The following is a 24,779-nucleotide window of genomic DNA, read 5'->3' as shown; positions in this document are numbered from 1 at the left end:
TTTTACACAAATCTATCTTCACATATTTAAATCATATTTAAATATAAATTCTCCTATTCTGTTTAATTTTAATTTGAACATTTCAAATTAACTTATCATGCTACTCTAAAGCTAATCCATTTACGAGCTAGTAGGGGGACCTTGCGGACTTATAGATCATGGGCTTCAACGATCCGAGATTAATTAACTAAACTCATTATACCAAATTAACCCTCATTCGTTAACTAATGGGTCAATCCACTATAGCCCATAGTTGAACTCCCCTCACTATAGATATTATGTCCACTTGATATAACCATAATCAGTAAGTCGATCCTTCATAGGTTGTTCGTAATCACAGTTGGGTCAAGATCACCGTTTTACCCTTGTGAATACATCTCGTTCCTTAAGTTTCTACTGACCCTCTAATGAACAATTTTGATTCATAATACCTATGATTAAAGTCCTTTCTCTATCAAGAGAAGGTAGGGCCCCGATTGTTCAAGACTTGGAATCAGTACTTAAGAGAACAACCTATCTGCTAACCCTAAATCGGGTAGGAGTGAATTCTATCTTGCAGGGCTATATCCCCAGCTATTCATTCGTTCTTATCCCTAAAATGGAAGGCTTATTGAGCAGTGTTGTTAGACTACTCTCACCCATGTAGATCAAAGGATAATCCCGAATAAACAGGAGTTCATAGCTAGCTCATGATTAAGATTGAGTTAACCTAGGTTATTAAATAATGAAATAACTAGTTTTAACAGTAAACGGTCGTTATAAAGAAAAGTGACTATTTTCATGGTCCAATCTATATGCAAACTCATTGCATAGGATGCCTCCACTCACATGTCTCTACATGAATGATCTGTAGATCACATCATTTGTACTACCTACAAAATGGGCCGCATCCAATAGTATTACCAGGATGAGATACCTAGTTTTATCCATATACTTATTAGACCATTAACAAGGATGTGACAAGGATCAATAAGCACTCTAATTCATTAATTTTGGCAGAAACTAAAGCATGCTCATCTAACATAAGAGGGTTTGAAGACATACCTTTGTAGAATTCTCCAAGATCTTGATTCTCAGTTGTTGTTTTCTCCAAAATTTATTGTGAACCACCTCAAGATCTTTCCTACTATCCTCTCGGAGATTTAGAATGAGTTGTGGTACTTAAGAACAGCTTGAACAACACGAAACTTGGAGTGAAGCTCACTACTACAACCCACTTTGAAGAACAATTCTTCAACTTAAATTTTGCTGAAAAAACTCTTTGAATGCATGCCTTAATTTCGCTCCAATCTTCTTTATTTATTGCAGGTTATCATGCAAAGAAGATGGTTGCATGAGATGCAGCTCATGCTTGAAGTTAATGAAGTAAAAGTGAAATGGGTTTTGTGTGAGCTAGTTGAAGATAATAATGGAAAAATCCATTTTTCCATTTTGTGCAAATTTTCCAATTTTTCTATTTTTCAATCAAATGATTTCAAAAACCAATTTGATTTTAAAATTGAAAATATTATTAATTTTATAAAATTAATTTCATAAATTAATCTTCTAATAAAATTAAAAAAACGATTATTTAAATAATTTTAATTAATTTAATATCAAATATTAAATTAATTTTTATACAAATCCATATTCACATATTTAAATCATATTTAAATATAAATTCTCCTATTCCGTTAATTCTAATTTGAACATTTCAAATTATCTTATCATGCTACTCTAAAGCTAATCAATTTACTAGTTAGTAGGGGAACCTTGCGGTCCTATAGATCATGGGCTTCAAGATCCGAGATTAATTAGCTAAACTCATTATACCAAATTAACCCCTATTCGTTAACTAATGGGCCACTCCACTATAGCCCATAGTTGAACTCCCCTCACTGTAGATATATTATGTTCACTTGATAACCATAATTAGTAAGTTGATCCTTCACAGGTTGTTCGTATTCATAGCTAGTTCAAGATCAACGTTTTACCCCTGTGAATACATCTCATTCCTTAAGTTCCTACTAACCTTATAATGAACAATTTTGATTCATAATACCTTTGAATCAAGTCCTTTCTCTATCAAGAGAAGGCAGGGCCTCAATTGTTCAAGACCTGGAATCAGTACTTAACAACCTATCTGCTAACCTTAAATCGGGTAGGAGTGAATTCCATCTTACAGGGCTATATCCCCAGTTATTCATTCATTCTTATCCCTAAAATGGAAGGCTTATTGAGTAGTGTTATTGGACTACTCTCACCCATGCAGATCAAAGGATAATCCCAAACAAATAGGACTTCATAGCTAGCTTAAGATTAAGATCGAGTTAACCTAGGTTACTAAATAATGAAATAGTCAGTTTTAATAGTAAACGATCGTTATAAGGAAAAGTGACTATATTCGTGATCCAGTCTATATGCAAACTCATTGCATAGGATGCCCACTCATATGATTGATCTGTGGATCACATGAATGATCTGTGGATCACATCATTCTTACTACCTACAAAATGGGCCCTAAAGTCTCATGTCTAGTAGTTTGTAAACAACTTTGTATGAACACTTGTGATGTATAATATAAATGATATTAACTTCACTACTTGACTTTACACATTTAGATATATTTTTTTCTTTTTACCACAAACCAATAAACTTAATATCCCTAGTTGTCTTTATGTAACTTAATCATGTATGTAGTGACATACAAGTGGATCATGTCTTAAGTGACAACAAAAATAGTCTGTAGTATATGGATATAGGAGGGAAACCTTATCCTGGTAACACTACGGACGCGGCCCGCATTGTGGAATTGTTACAAATGTTGTGACTTATCACAGATGATCCTGATCATTCGTGTAGTGGACATACGAGCGGGGGCATCCTATAAAAAGAGTTTGTATAAGACTTGACCTCGAAGTGTTAATGTCTTGTCATATAACTCCGTTCATGACTAAGACTTCACTTCACTAGGATAACCATAGGTAACATGACCTCAATCGTGAGTGAGTTGGGAACTTCTGCCATTGAGGGCGGTCCTTTGATTTGCATGGGTGTAAGTGGCCAGAGCGCCGACTCAAACCTCCATTTTGGGGATTCATCTGATTTGAGATCTGGGAACTCAGCTTCACAAGATGAAGTTCACTCCTTCCCCAAAGTATGGGTAAGTAGATAGATTGCTCTCTTAAGGGCTGATCTCGGGGCTTGAACGATGTGGCGCCACGCACTTTCTCATGGCCCGATAGGTGTTCACACATAGTAGGACTATGTTGTATTGTTCATTAGAGGGATCAGTGGTACTTAAGGAGAAAGATGTAATTACAGGGGTAAAATGGTAAATTGGCCTGCTGTAATTATGAGCATCTATGAAGGGTCATCATACTGATGATTGGTTATATCCAATGGACATAGAAATATATCTATGGCAAGAAGAGTTCAACTTTCGGTCTTTAGTGGAATGCCTGACAGTTAATGGATCAGGATATCGTGACTAAAGAGTTTAGTCAGCTATTCACGTACCGTTGGAGCTTCGAGCCATAAGTCCATAAGGTCCACTTGGTAGCTTGGATACAAGTTGAGAATAAGTTTTTGGGTCAGTTTGAAATGTTAATTTGACAAGAGGGAGTTCGGTTATATATGATATAATTGAACGAGTTAATTAAATATGATATAATTAACTTTATGTATGAGATACATTAATTTGGAGGAAATTAAATATAAATATGATTTATATCTAGTAGAGGAAAATATTATAATTAATATATGTTATTAATTTATATGTTATGAATATGATAAGATCACATTCATTGGACGGTTATAAAGAAAATGGGACGACGCCTCTTCTGTTCTAAATAACGGATGAGTGCATTATAAATAGTTGACGGTGTGTTGAGAACAAAGGCGCGAACATAGTGTTAAAGAGAGTGTCATCGTTTAGAAAATCAGTGCCTATACGATAGTGACTGCACGATCACTTACATATACGATATTGCTAAGCAATCGCTTACCGATTACACCTTCGCTCGCTATTAACTAAACGATCGTTTACCTTTTCTTAAACGATCATTTAGCTCCCGATATTTACTAAACGATCGTATAGACGATCGCTTAGTTTTTCCTACGCGATCGTTTGGACGATCGCTCACCCTTTTCCTACACGATCGTTTAGACGATCGCTTACTTTTTCCTATACGATCATATACCTCACCTAAACGATCAAGCATCTTGTCTATGCGATAGACTGCCTGATCTCCCACTTTCTTGATCGTTGTGTACGGTCTCTCTTCCTCCTTCCCTTTACCAAATCCAAACAAAGCCCACACTTTGGATTCTCACTCCAAGAATATTGAGGGTTCTAAGTGGTGTTGTCTTCTCCGTTTTCTTCTGTTCGAGTGGTGCTTATTCGAGGTAGACGGTTGGGTTTTACACTCGCTGTGAAGAAGAAATCTTCATCTTGTATGATCTCTTGATCTCTTTAGCATTATGAATGCATATTAGTATGTTTTGAATGTATATGCGGTAATTCTGTCACAATGAATTGGAAAGATCCGCTTCCGCTCGTAAGTACTCTTGAATAAGATTTCCTTCAATTGTTATCAGAGCACTCAATTTTCTGATATTCCAATTCATTGCTGCAAAAGAATTGTAAATACGTTCTTGGTGGGTGCATTTCTATACTGTTTAATCGTTAAATTGTTGTGGATGTGCGAATTTATGGATGTTTTTGTGGATGTTAGCCTCGGTTTGATTTAATTCTTTTACATTTGCAGTTGTTTGTAAAGGCCCCTGCGTTTTTGGGCATTAATAATCGTTATCGAGTCTGTATTCAAAGTCTGTTTGAGTTTTGAGTCATTCGTGAAAAAGATCGAAGCAAGCATTGCGATTCTTTGAGAAAGGAGGCGATCAAGGGTTGATCGCATCGTGCAGACGATGGGGTACGCGATCGCTGATGATCGCATTGTGTAGACGATCGGGTAAGCAATCAAGGGTTGTTCGTATCATGTCGACGATCGGTTACGCGATCACTGAGTATCAGGTCGTATAGACGATTGGATGCTCGCGAATCACTTAATGCGCACGCACACTAGACGATCGTTTAGGTCAGCAAGCTTCATCGCTTAGTAACTGATTAAACGATCGCAAGAGTAACGCAAGGTAAATCGTTTACCTGTCGCCGCGTTAAGCGATCACCTATGGCGTTTACTACACGATGGAGTCCTCATGGCGGTTCAAGACCCGGTTCGCTTGTGAACCAGTTTGCTCGATGAAAAAGGTAATAGATAGAGTTATTTCATTCCGATTTTTGTAAAGGCTCATCCCGGTCCATTAATCCTTTATTTATTACATGCGAAGTATGTTTTTTAATATGACATATGGTATGCACATATAGTAAATCCCACCTTAGGTTATGCATTGGTCATGCATCATCTCTTTATTATAATTGTTATAATTTAGAGAAGCATGTTTTAATTTACATAAGTGCATGCTCATGCATCATATAATATGAAGTTTATATTTATATATGCTTTATTTATTTAACGTTATATTTATAAGCGTTATAAATACTTCGTTATGTGGGATGAGTGTTTTAGTTGTTATTAATGGTTATAAAATGAAATTAGAACTAAAATAATTAGTAAAAGATTAAGATGTAGTAAGTCTATCTATAGTAGACCTTTTGTCGAAGGCAGGTTCTGTCTAGGCTGGGGTATTTAAGAGGACGACAATGGAACACCCTTATCTGGGAACCTCCTTGGAAAGATAATTTAGATAGATGTGATGCATGCATGCAAATTAAGGCTAGTCCATTAAAGAGTTTAATGTGACTACTTGGATTTGTTTTTTTTTTTTTTTAATTTCAAATACAAAAGTTTTTTTTAGCAAACTTAATAAATGAATTAGATCATCATTAGTAGTCGGATCGTCTAGGTTAATAAACCCCTAGGTAGAACAATTAGTGGGAGGTTCTTGGGGCATTTGATGCTTCATTTTCACTTCTTGTGTTTCTCCCTCATAGTCCACACCGTGAGATCTACCCTCGGCCTCAAGGCACCTTTGGCGTGTCCCCCTAACGGATGGTGTTTGGGTAGGTCGATATCAAGGTGGATGGAGAGATTGTTCATAGTAAGTGGGAGCAGGAAGTGCGACAGCATATCCCTCAATCTCCTTCGTTGGATTGAATAAACTTTATGTGCATCGCCTCGTGGCACCTTGGGTGTGTCCCCTTATAGAATGGTTGTTTTGCGCGTTTTTTTATTTGATCTCCTGTAAGAGGATAAGGTTACTTAGTTTCTTGTCCTAATCTGGTTTTTTCCCTACGATGAGCACATTAGAGTGGGACTCTAGAGCCGAAAACGAGAGGTTACACTTACGCAAGATTGTTAAATGTTAACTATTCTGGACCGAACAAATGGTGGCTATTAGGTTTAATTCCAAGAGTTAGTTCTGCCTAATGGTCGAGAATGTCTCATCCCAGTGAAGGGACATTCAATCACCCCATTGGTGACATTTGTCCTGCCTCACTGGGGCATCATTGTAAAATAAAAGTCTTTTCACTTAGGGTACTTAGAACCTGTTTTGCTAAAATTAATTGGTTAATTAAAAAATGTGGTTTTTGCAAAGTCTTATAAAAGGTTATTCGTTTTTTTTCAGCAACAGTTTTTAGTGGCATCAGCCACTATCAATTTACTTAGCGCCGAAAAACTTAATGACCAAAACTATTAAAGTTGGAAACATATGCTCACGACAATGCTCATCATCGAGAATTTGAAATTTGTCCTTACGGAGGAATGTCCTCCTATTCCACCTCAGAACGCTATTCGAAATGTTCGGACGGTGTACGAGCGTTGGACACGGGCAACTGAAAAGGCCCGAGCCTATATTCTGGCCAGTCTTAGTGACGTGTTGGCCAAGAAACACAAGTCCATGGTCTCAACTCGTGAGATCATGGAGTCCATGTGGGGAATGTTCGAACAACCGTCTGGACAGCTCAAGCATGAGGCTCTGAAACACATCTTTTGCTCCAAAATGGAGGAAGGCATCTCTGTTCGTGAACACGTGTTAAATATGATGGTCCACTTTAATGTGGCGGAGATGAATGGGTCTAAAATCGATGAGAGCAGTTAGGTTAGCATTATCCTACATCCATTACCGAAGAGCTTCTTCGACTTTGTTAGCAATATAATTCTTAACAAAGTGGACTACTCTCTCACCATTCTCCTCAACGAGTTGTGAACTTACCAATCCTTATTGAAAAGTAAGGAGAAAAAGGGAGGTAAGGCAAATGTTGTCTCATCCTCTAAAAAGTTCTATCGAGGTTCGACCTCAGGAACAAAGTCTGCACCTTCAACTTCTAACTTTGGAAAGGGGAAGAAGAAGAAGGGTGGTAAAGGGAAAGGGAATGCGCCTGCTAACCCGCCACCTGTCGCCCAGAAGAAGTGTCCACCGCTGGTTGAAAAAGGAAAATGTTTCCACTATAACCAAGACGGACACTGGAAAAGGAATTGTCCTTGTTATCTAAAAGAAAATAAAGCTGCCAAGGCTAAGGCCAAGGCAGACAAAGGTAAATATGATTTACTTGTATTAGAAACTTGTTTAGTGGAGAATGATGATTCATCTTGGATAGTAGATTCGGGCGCCACTAATCATGTTTGTTTTTCTTTTTAAGGGATTAGATCCTAGCGACAGTTGGAGGTTGGTGAGATGAAGATGCAAGTAGGCACCGGGCACATTGTCTCAACTGTGGTAGTGGGAGACATCCAGTTTACTTTACAGAATAGGTTTCCTATATTAAAAGATGTTTTTGTAGTTCCTGAACTAAAAAGGAACCTTATTTCTGTAAAGTCTCTGTTACAATACAATTACACTATTTCTTTCAAATTGAATAAAGCGTTTATTCATAAGGATGGTGTTGAAATTTATATAGCTAAACTGGAAAATAACTTGTATGTGCTAAGACCTTTAGCCTTAAGTTCCCTCCATAACATAGAGATGTTTAAATCTATCATAACCCAATCTAAATGCCAACGAGTTTCTCCAAAAGAAAATGCCCGACTTTGGCACCTTCGATTATGTCATATCAATCTAAGTAGGACTGAAGGATTGGTGAAGAATGGCCTTCTAAGCGAGTTAGAGGAAAATTCTTTATCAGTGTGTGAATCTTGCCTTGAAGGTAAGATGACTAAACGACCTTTTACTAGAAAGGGTTATCGAGCCAAAGAGCCTCTTACATTAGTACATTCTGACCTTTGTGGTCCTATAAATGTGCGAGCTCGAGGAGGCTATAAGTACTTTATCAGTTTTGCTGATGATTACTCGAGATATGGGCATGTTTATCTGATGCAACGAAAGTCTGAATCTTTTGAAAAGTTCAAATTATTTAAGGCCTTAGTTGAAAATGCTTTGGATAGACGAATAAAAACACTTCGATCAAATCAAGGTGGAGTGTTTTTGGATTTTGAGTTCCAGGATTATTTATTAGAACATGGAATCGTTTCCCAACTTTTGGCACCGGGTACACCTCAGCAAAATGGTGTAGCAGAGAAGAGAAACAAAACTTTGTTGGATATGGTTAGTTCAATGACGAGTTACGCTTTCTTATTGGACTCGTTTTGGGGTTTCGCAATGGAGACTATGGTATTCATTCTCAACTGTGTTCCTTAACATCTATGGAGTTGTGGAATGGGCATAAAGCTAGTTTACGTCACTTCCACATATGGGGTTGCCCAGCACATGTGCTTGAGGCAAATCCCAAGAAGTTGGAATCACGATCGAGGTTGTGCCTCTTTGTAGGCTACCCCAAAGGTACACGAGGAGGTTACTTTTATGATCCGTCTAAAAACAAGGTGTTTTTTTCCACGAACGCTACTTTTTTGGAGGAGGATCATATCAGGGAGCACAGTCCACATAGTAAAATCGTGTTAAATGAGCTTTCCAAAGAAACTACTGAAACTTCTACAAGAGTTATTGAAGGACCTGCTTCATCAACCGGAATTTTTTATGATAGTTCATATGGTAGGTCGGTTCCACCTCAAGTGTTGAAGGAACCTCGACGTAGTGAGAGGGTTACGAACTCGCCTGATCACTATATGGGTTTCACGGAAATCCTAGTTATGGTGACAAATGGCGACGTTGAGGATCCGTTCTCCTATAAAAAGGTAATGGAGGATGTTGACCGGGATGAATGGGTCAAAGCCATGAATCTCGAGATGGAGTCAATGTACTTCAACTCGGTATGGGATCTTGCAGATCAACCTAATGGGGTAATACCTATAGGTTGTAAATGAATCTATAAACGCAAACGGGGTGTTGATGGGAAAGTGTAAACCTTCAAGGCTCGACTTGTGGCAAAGGGTTATACCCAGGTGGAAGGAGTCGACTATGAGGAGACTTTCTCACTTGTTGTCTTGTTAAAGTCGATTTGAATCCTTCTGTCCATTAAAGCTTATTATAATTATAAGATTTGACAAATGGACGTCAAGATGGCTTTTCTGAATGGCAATCTTGAGGAAACCATTTACATGGTACAACTGTTGGGATTGGTATTCTAATTCTCCTGGAGTCTCGTTGTTTTGTAAATATACACATTGTTTAATGAATAAAATAAGTATTATTTAATTCTGACATTTACTCATATCCAATAAACAAAGCTCTTTGGATATCTTATGTGAACTTAAGCATGTATGTGTGATGTACAAATGGATCATGCCTTAAATGATAACCTAAATAGGTCTGTAGTATAAGGATTAAGGTGGGATACTTGATCCTGATGACACTACGGATACGGCCCGCTGTGTAGAGGTTTGCAAGTATTGTAAACTACTACAGATGGTAGATCCTAACCATTCATGTGGAGACGTGGAGCAAGAGTGTCCTATACAAAGAGTTTTTATAAGACCTGGACTGCGAGATGACTAGATTCTGTATATAACGCTGTTGATACTAGAGACTTGCATCTCACCTAAACGACCATAGGTGACACGACCTAATCCTGAGTGTTTTGGGAGCTACTTCCTTTGAGAGCGGTCATTTGATTAGTATGGGTGAGAGTGGCCAAATTGCCAACTCAGCATGCCTACCTTTTTGGGACTCGTCTGATCTGGGAGCTGGGAACTCAATCCACAAGATGGAATTCACTCCTTTCCCGAAGCAGGGATAAGTAGAGAGATTACTCCCTTGAGGGCTGATTCCATAGCTTGAACATAGTGGCCACAGCTTCTCTTTAGAAGAGAAGACTCGGTCATAGTAGGACTATGACTTATATACATTAGAAGGTTCAGTGGTACTTAAGAAGATAGATGTAACTATAGAGGCATAACGGTTATTGGCCCAACTATACTTACGAGCGATCTGTGAAGGGTTATTGCACTGCTGATTGATTAAGATGGACACATAATATATCTATGGTAAGAAGAATTCAGCTGTCGATCTTTAATGGAGAGCCTGACAGTTAATGGATGGTGGATCCCATGACTAAAGAGTTTAGTCAGTTATTCACGTATCGTTGGAGCTTCGAGCTATAGGTCCATGAGGTCCCCTTGGTAGTTCAATGGATTCAGTTGAGGATCAGTGCTTAGTATTGATTTGAAATGTTCAAATTGACAATAGGTATTTTAATTATATATGATATAATCGGTATGATGTATGAGATACATCTAGTGGAGGATCAATGTAATTGAGATTTATATTAAGTACCATGGAATAGAAAAAGAACTATGGTTTATATATTTCATGAGATGAAATATTAAAACTATAAGTTATAAATATAGTATGATAAGTTGGTTATCATTTATATTTATAATAATATTAATTATTGGATAATTAATTTTTTTCTTTTAATAACTAAAGTAGTGGGTGGTTATTGGATCATGGTAACCATGAGTTTAAAAGGAAAATGATTTTCCTATTTTTTTTTAAAAAAAGAAGTTTTACAAACGATAGAAAAAGTTTTGAGTTTTCTCTTCGCGCAAAAGAAACTCACGAAGTCGTCAAGTAAATTTAGATTTACTAAACGACGGTTGGGCTAGCTAAACGATCGTGCAGTGGTAAGCTAAATGATTGTGCAGTATTTACTAAACGATCGCTGGCCCAAGGTAAACAATCGTGTAGAGTCTGTAGGCGACAGACCGAGCTAAACGATGAGCTAAACAATCGCTTAGCTTTATCTAAACGATTGGGCATCGACCTATATGATAGATCTCTGCCATCTACCACTTACCCAGTCGTGTATGCGATCGTTGTTTCCTCCTTCGTCTTCCTCATACCAAGTCCGAACAGAGCCCACCCCCTAGATTCTCATACTGAGAATACCAAGGTCGCCTTATTGGTGGTGTCAGACTCAACTCGACACCGTTGAGGTTTTCTGGAGGCCATTCGTGTTATGTAGGAGTTCGTGATCGAGGAGATCGTTGAGGACGAGTGTGAAGTGTGAAGTGTTGTGTTCGTGCAGTGTTACGATCGTGTAGATCGGGTGTTCGAGGCTGCTATTGTTTGAGCGTTCGTGCGCATCAAAGCGTGGAGATGCTTCTGCAAATGTGTGTAGAGTTTTCCCTGACTGCATTTGTAGTTATTCATGCTGTAATTTCTCTGTATGAATTGTATAACTGCTTGTTTGAAGTCGACTGTAAATGTTATGTTCATTCATGATTGTAATTTGGAATAGTCTTGTTCCGCTGCTCATGGAAATCTCAGAATCTGATTTCCTTCAACAACCTGAAGGATTCATTGCCGAAGGTCAAGAGCAAAAAGTTTGTAAGCTGAATTGGTCCATTTATGGGCTGAAACAGGTGTCTCTATCTTGGAATATTCGGCTTGATGTTGTGATAAAATCGTATGGCTTTGACCAAAACATTGATGAACCTTGTGTTTACAAGAAAATAGTCAACAATTTAGTAGCTTTCTTAGTATTGTATGTAGACGATATACTACTCATTGAGAATGATATAGATCTACTGACTGTAATTAAGAACTGACTAGCGACCCAATTTCAAATGAAAAATTTGGGAGAGGTTCAGTTTGTTCTAGGTATACAGATCTTTCGGGATCGTAAGAACAAAGTGCTAGCACTGTCTCAGGCATCGTATATTGACAAAATCTTGCTCAAGTACTCGATGCAGAACTCCAAAAAAGACCTACTACCATTCAGGCATGGATTCACTTTGTCTAAGGACATGTGTCCTAAGACGCCTCAAGAGGTTGACATGAGACGGGTTCCATATGCATCTATCGTTGGCGGTTTAATGTATGTGATGCTCTGCACTAGGCCAGACATCTGCTATATTGTGGGAATAGTCAATAGATATCAGTCTAACTTAGGCCAGGGTCACTGGACTGTAGTTAAGAACATCCTTAAGTATCTTTGGATAACGAGGGACTACATGCTCGTGTATGGGTCTCGGGATTTAATCCTTACTAGATACATGGATTCTGACTTTCAGACTGATAAGAACCTTCGAAAGTCCACTTCAGGGTCAGTATTTACTCTTAATGGAAGAGCTGTAGTGTGACAGAGCACTAAGCAGGGGTGCATCGCCGACTCCACGATGGAGGCTGAGTACATAGCGGCTTGTGAAGCTATTAAAGAGGCCGTCTGGCTCAGAAAGTTCTTGAAAGAGCTGAAAGTTGTTCCAGATATGTCTAGGCCCATCACCCTCTATTGTGACAATAGTGGTGTTGTGGCAAATTCTAAGGAGCCCAGGAGTCATAGATGCAGCAAACACATAGAGCGGAAGTATCATCTGATCCGCGAGATAGTGCATCGAGAAGACGTGATCATCACGAAGATCGCCTCGGAACAAAACGTTGTTGATCTGTTTACGAAGGCTCTCACGGCTACAGTGTTTGAGGGTCACCTTCAGAGCATGGGTCTACGGGACCACCCGCAACTGAACTAGGGCAAGTGGGAGATTTTGTTGCACTGGGTTTTTATGCCCTAGTTTATTGTTTTGTGCCTGTTTACTTGTAATCCTCACTTCGCTTTAGGACAAGTGGGAGATTGTTGGATTTTGTGCCCTAAAGTTTCGTGTCCAGTAGTTTGTAAACAACTTTGTACGAACACTTGTGATGTATAATATAAATGATATTTACTTCACTACTTGACTTTGCACATTTAGATGTTTTTTATTTTTACCACAAATCAATAAACTTAATATCCCTGGTTGTCTTTATGTAACTTAAGCATGTATGTAGTGACATACAAGTGGATCATGTCTTAAGTGACAACAAAAATAGTCTGTAGTATATGGATATAGGAGGGAAACCTTATCCTAGTAACACTACGGACAAATGTTGTGACTTGTCACAGATGATCCTAATCATTCGTCTAGTGGACATGCGAGTGGGGGCGTCCTATACAAAGAGTTTGTATAAGACTTAACCTCGAAGTGTTAATGTCTTATCATATAACTCCGTTCATGACTGAGACTTCACTTCACTAGGATGACCATAGGTAACATGACCTCAATCGTAAGTGAGTTGAGAACTCCTGCCATTGAGGGCGATCCTTTGAATTGTATGAGTGCGAGTGACCAGAGCACCGACTCAAACCAACCATTTTGGGGATTCTTCTGATTTGGGAGCTGGGAACTCAACTTCAAAAGATGGAGATCTCTCCTTCCCCAAAGTACAGGTAAGTAGATAGATTGCTATCTTAAGGGCTGATCTAGGGGCTTGAATGATGTGGCACCACACACCTTCTCATGGCCCGAGAGGTGTTCACACATAGTAGAACTATGTTGTATTGTTCATTAGAGGGATCAATGGTACTTAAGAAGGAAGGTGTAATTACAATAGCAAAATGGTAAATTGGCATGTTGTAATTATAAGCATATGTGAAGGGTCATCGTATTGATGATTGGTTATATCCAATGGACATAGAAATATATATATGGCAAGGAGAGTTCAACTGTCGGTCTTTAGTGAAATGTCTGGCAGGTAACGGATGGTGGATATCATGACTAAAGAGTTTAGTCAGCTATTCAAGTACCGTTGGAGCTTCGAGCCATAGGTCCATAAGATCCCCTTGGTAGCTTGGATACAAGTTGAGAATCAGTTTTTAGATTAGTTTGATGATGGAACACGAGACATACGCAGCGGAATAAGGATCTAATTACACTCTAATTGCTTTTAATTAAAAGAAAAATAGCATGCAACCCTACTTAATTAATTAGGGTTTTTTCTGAAGAAATTACCTTTGAAGCTTCTAAAACACTTTTCCTTGTTGAATCTCGACTCGAACTCTTCCAGATCACCACTAAAGCTGACCTACTATTTTCTGGACCCGAAACTGGATTGTGGGACCTGGTGGATGAAGAACCCGAGAGAGAGAAAGAGATGGAAAAGAAGATGAATTTTGGGTTGGGTTTAGGTTTTGAATTTCACTCAAAGAAAAGAGTTTTTCTAGCCCAAATTTGGAAAACTATTTTGGCAAAATGGAAACAAGACTTTATTCCAAATTCAAAAGCCCATATTTATATATAAAAAAAAAAAAAACCATGCAAAATTGCATGAAACAACTTCATAAAAACTCAACACCTAGAATCCACTATCTAAGTGGGCATAAGGTCTCCACTATAAGCCAACACCTAGCCCACTATTTTGTTAGTGGAATTATCCAACAAAAGTTTAGATTTTTCCACTAACTTTAATCAAACGGCAAAATAGTCATTTGGTCAAAGTCAAACTTTGACCAAAAAGTCAACATTTTGACTTTTTATGATTTTTTTTCGTGTTCACTAATTTTGACCTCCCAAGCATGAATCCGCATTCATTTTCTCAAAATTCAAATCACATTTGAATATAAGATCGATCAAAGGTTGACTTTTCAAAGTTAAAAGTCAACTCTTTGACTTTTTACATCTTTGACTATTTCCATTATTTCCGAGCTTCCGAATATGAACGTATTCATATTCTTGATATTTAAATCATATTTAAATATTAAAGCTGTATCTCTAAACTGAAAAACCTGACCAGTATATCACATATACTTGTCGGTTTCTCTCTCTTCACCTAATTTGAACAATTCAAATTATTCTATCATATTGTTCTAAGTTTATTCCATATGAGCTAGTAGGGGAACCCAATGGACCTATAAATCATGGGCTCAACGATCCGAGATTAGTTGGCTAAACTCTTTAGACGGAGCTAATCAACATTCATTAACTCACGGGTCATTCCACTATAGTCCCGTAGTTGCACTCCCGTCACTATAGATATATTTGTGTCCGCTAATCCTTCACAGGTTGTTCATAATCTCGGCTGGGTCATAAAAATCGTTTTACCCCCAAGACTACATCTTGTTCCTTAAGTTTCACTGATCCTCTATTGAACAATTGGTTTAAGGTCCAACCTATAAACTGAACCCCTCTCGGGCCAAGGAGAGGGTGGGGCCCCTTATTCAAGACCTAGATTCAGTACTAAAGGGAACAACCTATCTACTATCCCTATAACGGGTAGGAGTGAATTCCATCTTGCACCCTATATTCCCAGCTATCCACTTGATCTTACCCCTAAAATGGGAGGCTTATTGGGCCAGCAATAATGAGATGCCCTCACCTATGCAGATCTAAGGATAATTCCAAGTGAACAGGAGTTCATAGTTAGCTCAAGATTAAGATTAAGTTACCTAGGTCATCAATTAATGAAATAGTCAGTTTTATACATAAACGGCGTTTAGAACGTAAAAAGTGACTATTTCATGGTTCAGTCTTATGTAAACTATTTACTTAGGATGCCCCCACTTTCATGTCTCCACACGAACGATTTAGGATCACATCGTTTGTACTAACTTCAAAATGGGCCACATCCATAGTGTCTTCAGAATAAGGCGCCCAACCTTATTCACATACTATAGACCATTTTGGCTATATATTTGAACTTAATCCACATTTATGTCACTACATAAAGTTCAAACTACATTAAATAGCCTCAAGACCTTAGTTTATTGGATTCAAGATTACAATTTCAATAACAATTTTATCAAAAAATAAAACAGAATATGTTTATTAATTTACAAACTACGAGTTATAGGACATAAAATCCAACATTTGAAATGTTCAAATTGACAAGAGAAAGTTTGATTATATATGATATAATTGAACGAGTTAATTAAATATGATATAATTAACTTTATGTATGGGATACATTAATTTGGAGGAAATTGGATATAAATATGATTTATATCTAGTAGAGGAAAATATTATAATTAATATATGATATTAATTTATATGTTATGAATATGATAAGATCAAATTCATTGAACGGTTATAAAGGAAATGGGACAGCGTCTCTTTTGCTCCAAATAATGGATGAGTGCATTATAAATAGCTGACAATATGTTGAGAACAAAGGCGCGGACATTGTGTTAAAGAGAGTGTCATCGTTTAGGAAATCAGTGCCTATATGATAGTGACTGCACAATTACTTACATATACGATATTGCTAAGCGATCGCTTACCGATTACACCTTCGCGCACTATTAACTAAATGATCGTTTACCTTTTCTTAAGAAATCGTTTAGCTCCCGATATTTACTAAACGTTCGTATAGACGGTGGCTGAGTTTTTCCTACGTGATCGTTTGGACGATTGCTCACCCTTTTCCTATACGATCGCTTACCTTTTCCTACACGATCGTTTAGACGATCGCTTTCTTTTTCCTACATGATCGTATACTTCACCTAAATGATCAAGCATCTTGTCTATGCGATACACGACCTCATCTCCCACTTGCTTGATCGTTGTGTACGGTTGCTCTTCCTCCTTCCCTCTACCAAATCTAAACAAAGTCCACACTTTGGATTCTCACTCCAAGAATACTGAGGGTCTGAGTGGTGTTGTCTACTCCATTTTCTTCTGTCCGAGTGGTGATTATTCAAGGTAGATAGTTGGGTTTTAGACTCGTTATAAAGAAGAAATCTTCATCTTGTATGATCTCTTGATCTCTTTAGCATTATGAATGCATATTAGTATGTTTTGAATGTATATGCGGTAATTCTGTCACAATGAATTGGAAAGATCCGCTTCCGCTCGTAGGTACTCTTGAATAGGAGTTCCTTCATTAATGTCAAACGTTGAGAAGACAATCTCTCACACAATTAATCAAGAAGTTACACCAATAAGAGAAGGTAAAGAACGACCAAAGGAATGGAAGGGAAGGGGAACAGGCGAATTAACCTGTTAATCAGGAAGAATGTACGCCTTCACTCAAAAGGAACCAAAGCTGAAGGAAAAAGAGAAGGCTCCAAAAATATAAATTGTATGCATTTTCCAAATACTTGGAATAAAACATCTTTTCCTTGCTTAATTTTTAGATTGGTTGATTAAGAATTTGGGGAAATTTTTTAGGATGAAATTTTCTCTAAGGAGGTAGTAATTGTGAAACCCCAAATGTTTATCTATATAATTTAGGTTAAAGTTTGGTTAACTAAGAAGCTTGTAGGGGAATATAAGAAGAGGTGAATGCCTTAAGAATTGAAAAAAAGAAATAGCCCTAAAGGACGAAATGTTATAGTAGACGTTTTGGGTAATAAAATTTGACCAAATATTGAAACATACAAACACCTAGTATTGATATGTTACTAAGGTCAATTGAAGTTTAATATGCTACATGGCAAGGCCCATATTAGACGCATGAAGGCCCCATGCGTTGGTAAGAGGCGTAGCTAAGCTAGGCATCATGCATTGAAATGTGATGTTTGGCAAAGCAAAGTGTGAGCACCAGGTAGCCGTGCGATGACATGAGGGCACTAGCCAAGCGTTGGTGTCAGCAGGCTGCTCATGCAGTGGAATGTAATCAGGCGTTGGCGACAGCTTAAAGCAAAGCGATGATTTAGGCAGGTGCTGGTCTAGCGGCATGCGGACAGGCGAGGTATGGGCGAATGTGCACGGGCGAGCTGGTTGGCGTAAGGCGATGTGCACAGGAAGTGAGCGCTTGGTCGCACACGTGGAGTCGCGCGAGCGTGGGCATAAGGTGCCGAGTGTGGGGGAGTTAAGGAATTACACGGAGAGAAAATGTACGGTTAAGCACAAAGTGATAAGCGCAAGGCGCTGAACGAGCGATGAAGCCATGCGATTGCTAGGTTTTTTTTAAGGTAGGGGAAACCTCCTGAGCACATACAGTAAGAGTGGCCTAGGCGTAAAGGTTTCCATTTGTATGTGTGGTATGTGACAACCTAAGTGGAGGAGTTGAGCCATGAGTATGCAATGAAGGCCATCATGCACTAAGTAGAAGTCATCATACGTCAAGGAAAGGGTATCGTGTATCGAGTGGAGGCATCGCGCATCAAGTAATAGCCAAACGCGAGCAAGGAAGCACTTGGTTATTTTATATAAATCTTGAGAAATCCAAGGTTTTAGGTTGTTAAATTGTGATTTGAGGGACAAAAGGTAGGTGATGCACCAACTTAAGAGTGGATTGAAACTAGGAGCTCTCAGCTGGAAATTGAAGGGTGGAGTGGAAAAGTTGAGGTGGGCATATGAGAAGGCATAAAAAGTGAAACATATATGTTGGCTAAGGGAAAGGAAGACACATTAGACCATTGTGGCAAAGGGTTGGCGTGGGCAGCACGAGGTGAAGGCACATTGACATGCAATTAGGCTGGAGGTGTCAAACTGGGAAGAACTTTGGATGCTTATAAATAGGGCGGGTTGGGCGAACAACTCTCACAAACCACTAGTGCCATTCGAGTAATTTTGGTAAGAGAGTCCTCAGAAAAATGTATAGTGAGAGGTCCCAGGCTGCCGTCTTAATTGAAGTCCTGAAGAAAGAGAAGCTTACGTTAGGAGTACAGTGGCTAGCTGATCGCATAGGCCTAAGCACCTAGCCCTGTCATGCATCCTTGCCAGCGTAAGTGCTCGCGTATGCACCCGCGCTAGACTCATCCGGACAGACACGTGACAATGTATACGAATGGATCCCGACGTACATTGCACGCATCTCACCATCCAGTGTTTCCCTGTACAAGGTCTGCTGCCCATCTGTTTTCGTCCCTGCCCATTTGCAAGCCCAGGCACGACCACCCTACAACCCAACGTCCATCAACTTGCCAAACTAACCTCCAGCGAGCTGTATTAGAGAAGTTAAGCCTATTTTTAGGGGATAAGCCAGTCTTTCTACCTTTTAAAGTTATTTGTAAATAAATTCGGATTATTGGAGGAATTATGGACTTTGAAAGAGAAGGAATTCAAAAGAAACAGGGCAAGAAACTGATTAAAGAATTTTTTGAGAAACCAATCAGGAGAAACTGTGAGCGGTTAATGTTTAAATGGTTGGATGTATTATATATTTGTACTAATTTGATAGATTTGGCATGATCTGAAAATACATGTTTTCACTAATCATAACTATTGTTCTTTTGTTTAAATAACTATTTACTCTATGAGTTTGGTTTGGATGTTTGTTCATGTTAGTTTGGTTGGAAACTGGAAATTGTACCCGGATATTATCAGCATATTTCGTGGACATTGGACTGAAATTGTCAGAATGTCTAACTAGGATTATCCACATACCCAAGTATGTCTAGCAAGAATAGTCGACATGTGAACATTCGACGGGTTGTTTGGGGTACTGGAAATTGTTTCCTCAAACCAGTTTATGGGATTTTCTATGTAATTGAAGGATTATGTTGTTGGGATTAGTGTCCTAATTCTCTCGGAGTCTCGTAGTTTGTAACTTTGTACACATTGTTATTAATAAAAGTTATTTTATTTGCATTTACTCATATCCAATAAAAAAAGATCCATGGTTATTATATATAAACTTCAGCATGTATATGAGATATACAAGTGGACCATGCCTTAAGTAATAACCTAAAAGGTCTGTAGTATAAGGATAAAAGAGGGATACCTTATCCTTGTGACAGTACGAATACGACCCGCGTTGTAGAGGTTTACAAGTGTTGTGAACTACTACAGATGGTTTGATCCTAACCATTCATGTAGAGACATGCGAGCGGAGGTATCCTATACAAAGAGTTTGTATAAGACCGGACCACGAGATGATTACTGTCTTTATATAACGCCGTTGATAATTGAGATTTACATCTCACTAAAACGACCATAGGTGACATAACCTTAATCCTGAGTGTTTTAGGAATTCCTGTCTATGAGGGAGGTACTTTGATTAGTATGGGTGATAGTGGCTAGATTGCCAACTCTACAGACTTACCTTTTTTAAGATTTGTCTGATTGGGGAGCTAGAAACTCAGTTACACAAGACAGAATTCACTCCTTCCCCAAAATAGGGGTAAGTAGATAAATTGCTTCCTTAAGGGTTGATTCCAGGTCTTGAACATAGTGGCCACATCCTCTCTTTGGAAGAGAGAAGTCAGTCATAGTAGGACTATGAATTGTTGTTCATTAGAGGAATCAGTGGTACTTAAGGAGTTTGATGTAACTATTGGGGCAAAACGGTAAATTGGTCCAACTGTACTTACGAGTGATCTGTGAAGGGTTATCGCATTGTTGATTGGTTGATATGGATACAGAAATATAGCTATAGTGAGAAGAGTGCAACTGTCGGTCTTTAGTGGAGTACCCAACAGTTAATGGATGGTGGATCCCGTGACTAAAGAGTTTGGTGAGCTATTCACGTACTCTTGAAGCTTCAAGCTACAGGTCCATAAGGTCCCTTTGGTAGCTCAATGGATTCAAGTTGAGAATCAGTTATTGGGGTTAGTTTGAAGTGTTCAAATTAACAAGAGAAAATTCAATTATATATGATATAATTGGTGTGATGTATGAGATACATCAAGTGGATGAATTAATGTAAATATGATTTACATTAAGTAGAGTATATCAGCATGCAACGGAAGCAACAAGGATTAATAAGCACTCTAATTCATTAATTTTTAGCAGTAACTAAAGCATACTCATCAATCACAAGAGGGTTTGAAGTCATACTTTTGTAAAACTTCTTGGAATCTTGATTCTCAACTATTATCTTCTCTTAATCTTGCTGTGAACCACCTTAAGATATTCCCCACTAATCTCTTGGAGCTTTAGATTGAGTTGTGGGACTCAAAATCAACTTGAACGAAAGGAAACTTGGAGAAAGGCTCACTGCTACAACCCACTTGAAGAACAATTTCTTCAGCCCGAATTTTTCTGTAAAAACTCTTTAGATGCATGCCTCAATTCTCTTATTTATTTATTGCAGGCCTTTCATGCAAAGAAGATGGCTACATGAGATGCAACTCATGCTTGGAGTTATTGAAGCCAAAATAAGTGGGTTTGGTGTGAGCTAGTTGAAGGTTTAATGGAGAAAACCATATTTTCATTTTGTGTTGTTTTTCCAATTTTCCAAATTTTCAATCAAATTACAAAAACCAATTTGGTTTTAAAATTGAAAATATTATTAATTTTATAAAATTAATTTCATAAATTAATTTTCTAATAAAATTAATAAATGATTATTTAAATAATTCAATTAATTTTACTTAATTTAATATCAAATATTAGATTAATTTTACACAAACCTCCTTCATATATTTAAATCATATTTAAATATAAAATCTCCTATTCCATTTAATTCTAATTTGAACATTTCAACTTAACTTATCATGCTATTCTAAAGCTAATCCACTTACGAGCTAGTAGGGAGACCTCGTGAACCTACAGATCATGGGCTCCAATAATCCAAGATTAATTGGCTAAACTCATTGCACTGAATTAACCCCCATTCATTAACTAATAGGTCACTCCACTAAAGCCCATAGTTGAAATCGCCTCACTGTAGATATATTATGTCCACTTGATAAGACCATGATCAGTAAGTCAATCCTTCACAGGTCGTTCGTAATCACAGCTGGGTCAAGATCATCGTTTTACCCCTATGAATATATCTCGTTCCTTAAGTTCCCATTGACCCTCTAATGCACAATTTGATTCATAATACTTATGAATCAAGTCATTTCTCTATCATGAGAAGGCGAGGCCCCGATTGTTCAAAACCTAGAATCAGTACTTAAGAGAACAACCTATCTGCTAACCCTAAATCGGGTAGGAATGAATTCCATCTTGCAGGGCTATGTCCCTAGCTATTATCCGGTCTTATCCCCAAAATGGAAGGCTTATTGAGCAGTGCTGTTGGATTACTCTCACCTATGCAGATCAAAGGATAATCTCAAACAAACAGGAGTTCATAGCTAGCTCAGGATTAAGATCGAGTTACCCTAGGTTACTTAAAATGAAATAGTCAGTTTTAACAGTAAATGGTCTTTATAAAGGAAAGTGACTATTTTGTGGTCCAGTCTATATGCAAACTCATTGCACAGGATGCCCCCACTCACATGTCTCTACATGAATGATCTGTGGATCATATCATTTGTATTAACTATAAAATAGGCCGCATCCAATAGTGTTGTCAGGATGAGATACCAAATTTCATTCATATACTTATTAGACCATTTAGGCTATATACTATTAACTTGATCCTATTTATGTCACCACATAAAGTTAAAGTATTCACACTATAACCATGGATATGTTTATTGGATTTTCATAATAGAATGCGAAATCAATAACTTTATTGAATAAATTACTCAATAATATTTCATACATAAATAGAATGTTTACATGAACTACGAGTTCTAGGACATTCCCAACATCTTTGGCATCTAAGGTTAGGTCACATCAAACTCAATAGGATTGAGCAGTTGGTGAAAAGTGGACTTCTAAAGAGTTTAGAAGAAAACTCCTTGTCGGTGTGTGAATCATGCCTCGGAGGAAAGATGACCAAACGACCTTTTATTGGAAAAGGTTACAGAGCCAAGGAAGCCTTGAAGCTTGTACATTCTGACCTCTATGGTCCGATGAGTATTAGGGCTCGAGGTGGGCATGAATATTTCATCTCTTTCATAGATTATTATTCAAGGTACGGGTATTTCTACTTAATACAACATAAGTCTGAAGCCCTTGACAAGTTCAAGGAGTATAAGGATGAAGTTGCAAACTTGTTAGGTAAGAAGATAAAAACACTACGATTTGATCATGGTGGAGAGTATATAGACCTCAAATTCCAAAGCTATATGATAGAATATGGGATTGCATCTCAACTCTCGACCTCAGGTACACCTCAGCAGAATGGTGTATCAGAAAGGAGAAACAGAACCTTGTTGGACATGGTTCGATCTATGATGAGTTATGATCATCTCTCAGACTCGTTTTGGGGTTTACAGTGGAGACTGCTTGCTATATTCTAAACAACGTTCCCTCGAAAAGTGTTACTGAAACACCTTTTGAGTTTTGGAGAGGCTGTAAAGGTAGTTTACGCCACTTCAGGATTTGGGGGTATTCGACACATGTGCTCTTGACTAACCTGAAGAAGTTGGAACCACGTTCAAAAGTTTTCCTCTTTGTAGGCTACCCCAAGGAAACGAGAGGTGGATACTTCTATGATCCGAGTGAGAATAAAGTGTTTGTTTCTACAAATGCTATCTTCTTGGAAGAAGACTACATGAGGGATCATAAGCCATGAAGTAAGCTTGTTTTGCATGAGATTTCTAGTGAGACTGAGACTGTTGAGGGTTCAACAAGAGTTGTTGAACAGGCCGATAGATCAATAAGAGTTTTTGTGGTCGGTGCATCTAGTCAACCAGCTCAAGAGTTGAGATAGTTTTGACGTAGTGGGAGGGTTATGAACCCACCGGATTGGTACATGGGTTTGACTGAAGCCCAGACCATCATTTCTAATGATGGGATTGAGGATCCATTGTCTTTTAAGAAAGCAATAGAGGATATTGACAGAATGAATGGATTAATGTCATGAACCAGGAGATGGAGTCTATGTACTTCAATAACATCTGGGAGCTTGTGGATTCGCCTGATGAGGTAAGACCTATTGAGTATAAGTGGATTTATAAGCGAAAGAGAGGTGTAGATGGAAAGATACAAACCTTTAAGGCTCGACTCATGGCAAAGGGTTATACCCAGGTCGAGGGAGTTGACTATGAGGAAACTTTCTCACCTGTTGTCATGCTCAAGTCTATCAGGATACTCCTGTCCATAGCCACATTTTATGATTATGAGATATGGCAAATGGACGTCAAGACTGCCTTTCTTAATGGTATTCTTGAAGAGACCATCTATATGACTCAACTAGAGGGTTTCGTAGTTTCAGATCAAGAGCAAAGAGTTTGCAAGCTTGATAGATCCATTTATGGGTTGAAACAAGTGTCTAGATCTTGAAACATTAGATTTGATACTGCGGTCAAGTCGTTTGGCTTTGATCAGAACGTTGATTAGTTTTGAGTTTAAAAGAAGATCATCAACAGCTCAGTAGCTTTCCTAGTACTGTATATGGATGATATCCTACTCATTGGGAATGATGTAAGGTATCTGACTGACATTAAGAAATGGCTAGCTGTCTAGTTCTAAATGAAAGATTTGGGTGAGGCACAATATGTTCTAGGGATCCAGATCATTCAGGATCGTAAGAACAAGAGGTTAGCCTTGTCTCAGGCATCGTACATCGATCAAATTTTTATCAGGTATAGGATGCAGGATTCCAAGAGGGGTTTGTTACCCTTCAGGCATGGAATCGTTTCGTCTAAGGATCAATATCCTAAGACACCTCAAGAAGTTGAGGAGAGAGACGGATTCCCTATGCTTTAACTGTAGGAAGCTTGATGTATGCAATGTTGTGTACTAGACTCGAAATTTGCTATGCAGTAGGGATTGTTAGTCGGTATCAATCCAATCCAGGATTTGATCACTAGACGGCGGTCAAGACGATTCTCAAGTATCTTTAGAGAACGAGGGACTACATGCTCGTGTATGGAGATAAGAATTTGGTCCTTATAGAATACA

This window comes from Benincasa hispida, chromosome 2 (genome assembly GCF_027475165.1).
Source record: "Benincasa hispida cultivar pf3 chromosome 2, pf3_genome.v1.1, whole genome shotgun sequence".
NCBI classification, from domain to species: domain Eukaryota; kingdom Viridiplantae; phylum Streptophyta; class Magnoliopsida; order Cucurbitales; family Cucurbitaceae; genus Benincasa; species Benincasa hispida.
This window is presented reverse-complemented; position numbering follows the sequence as displayed.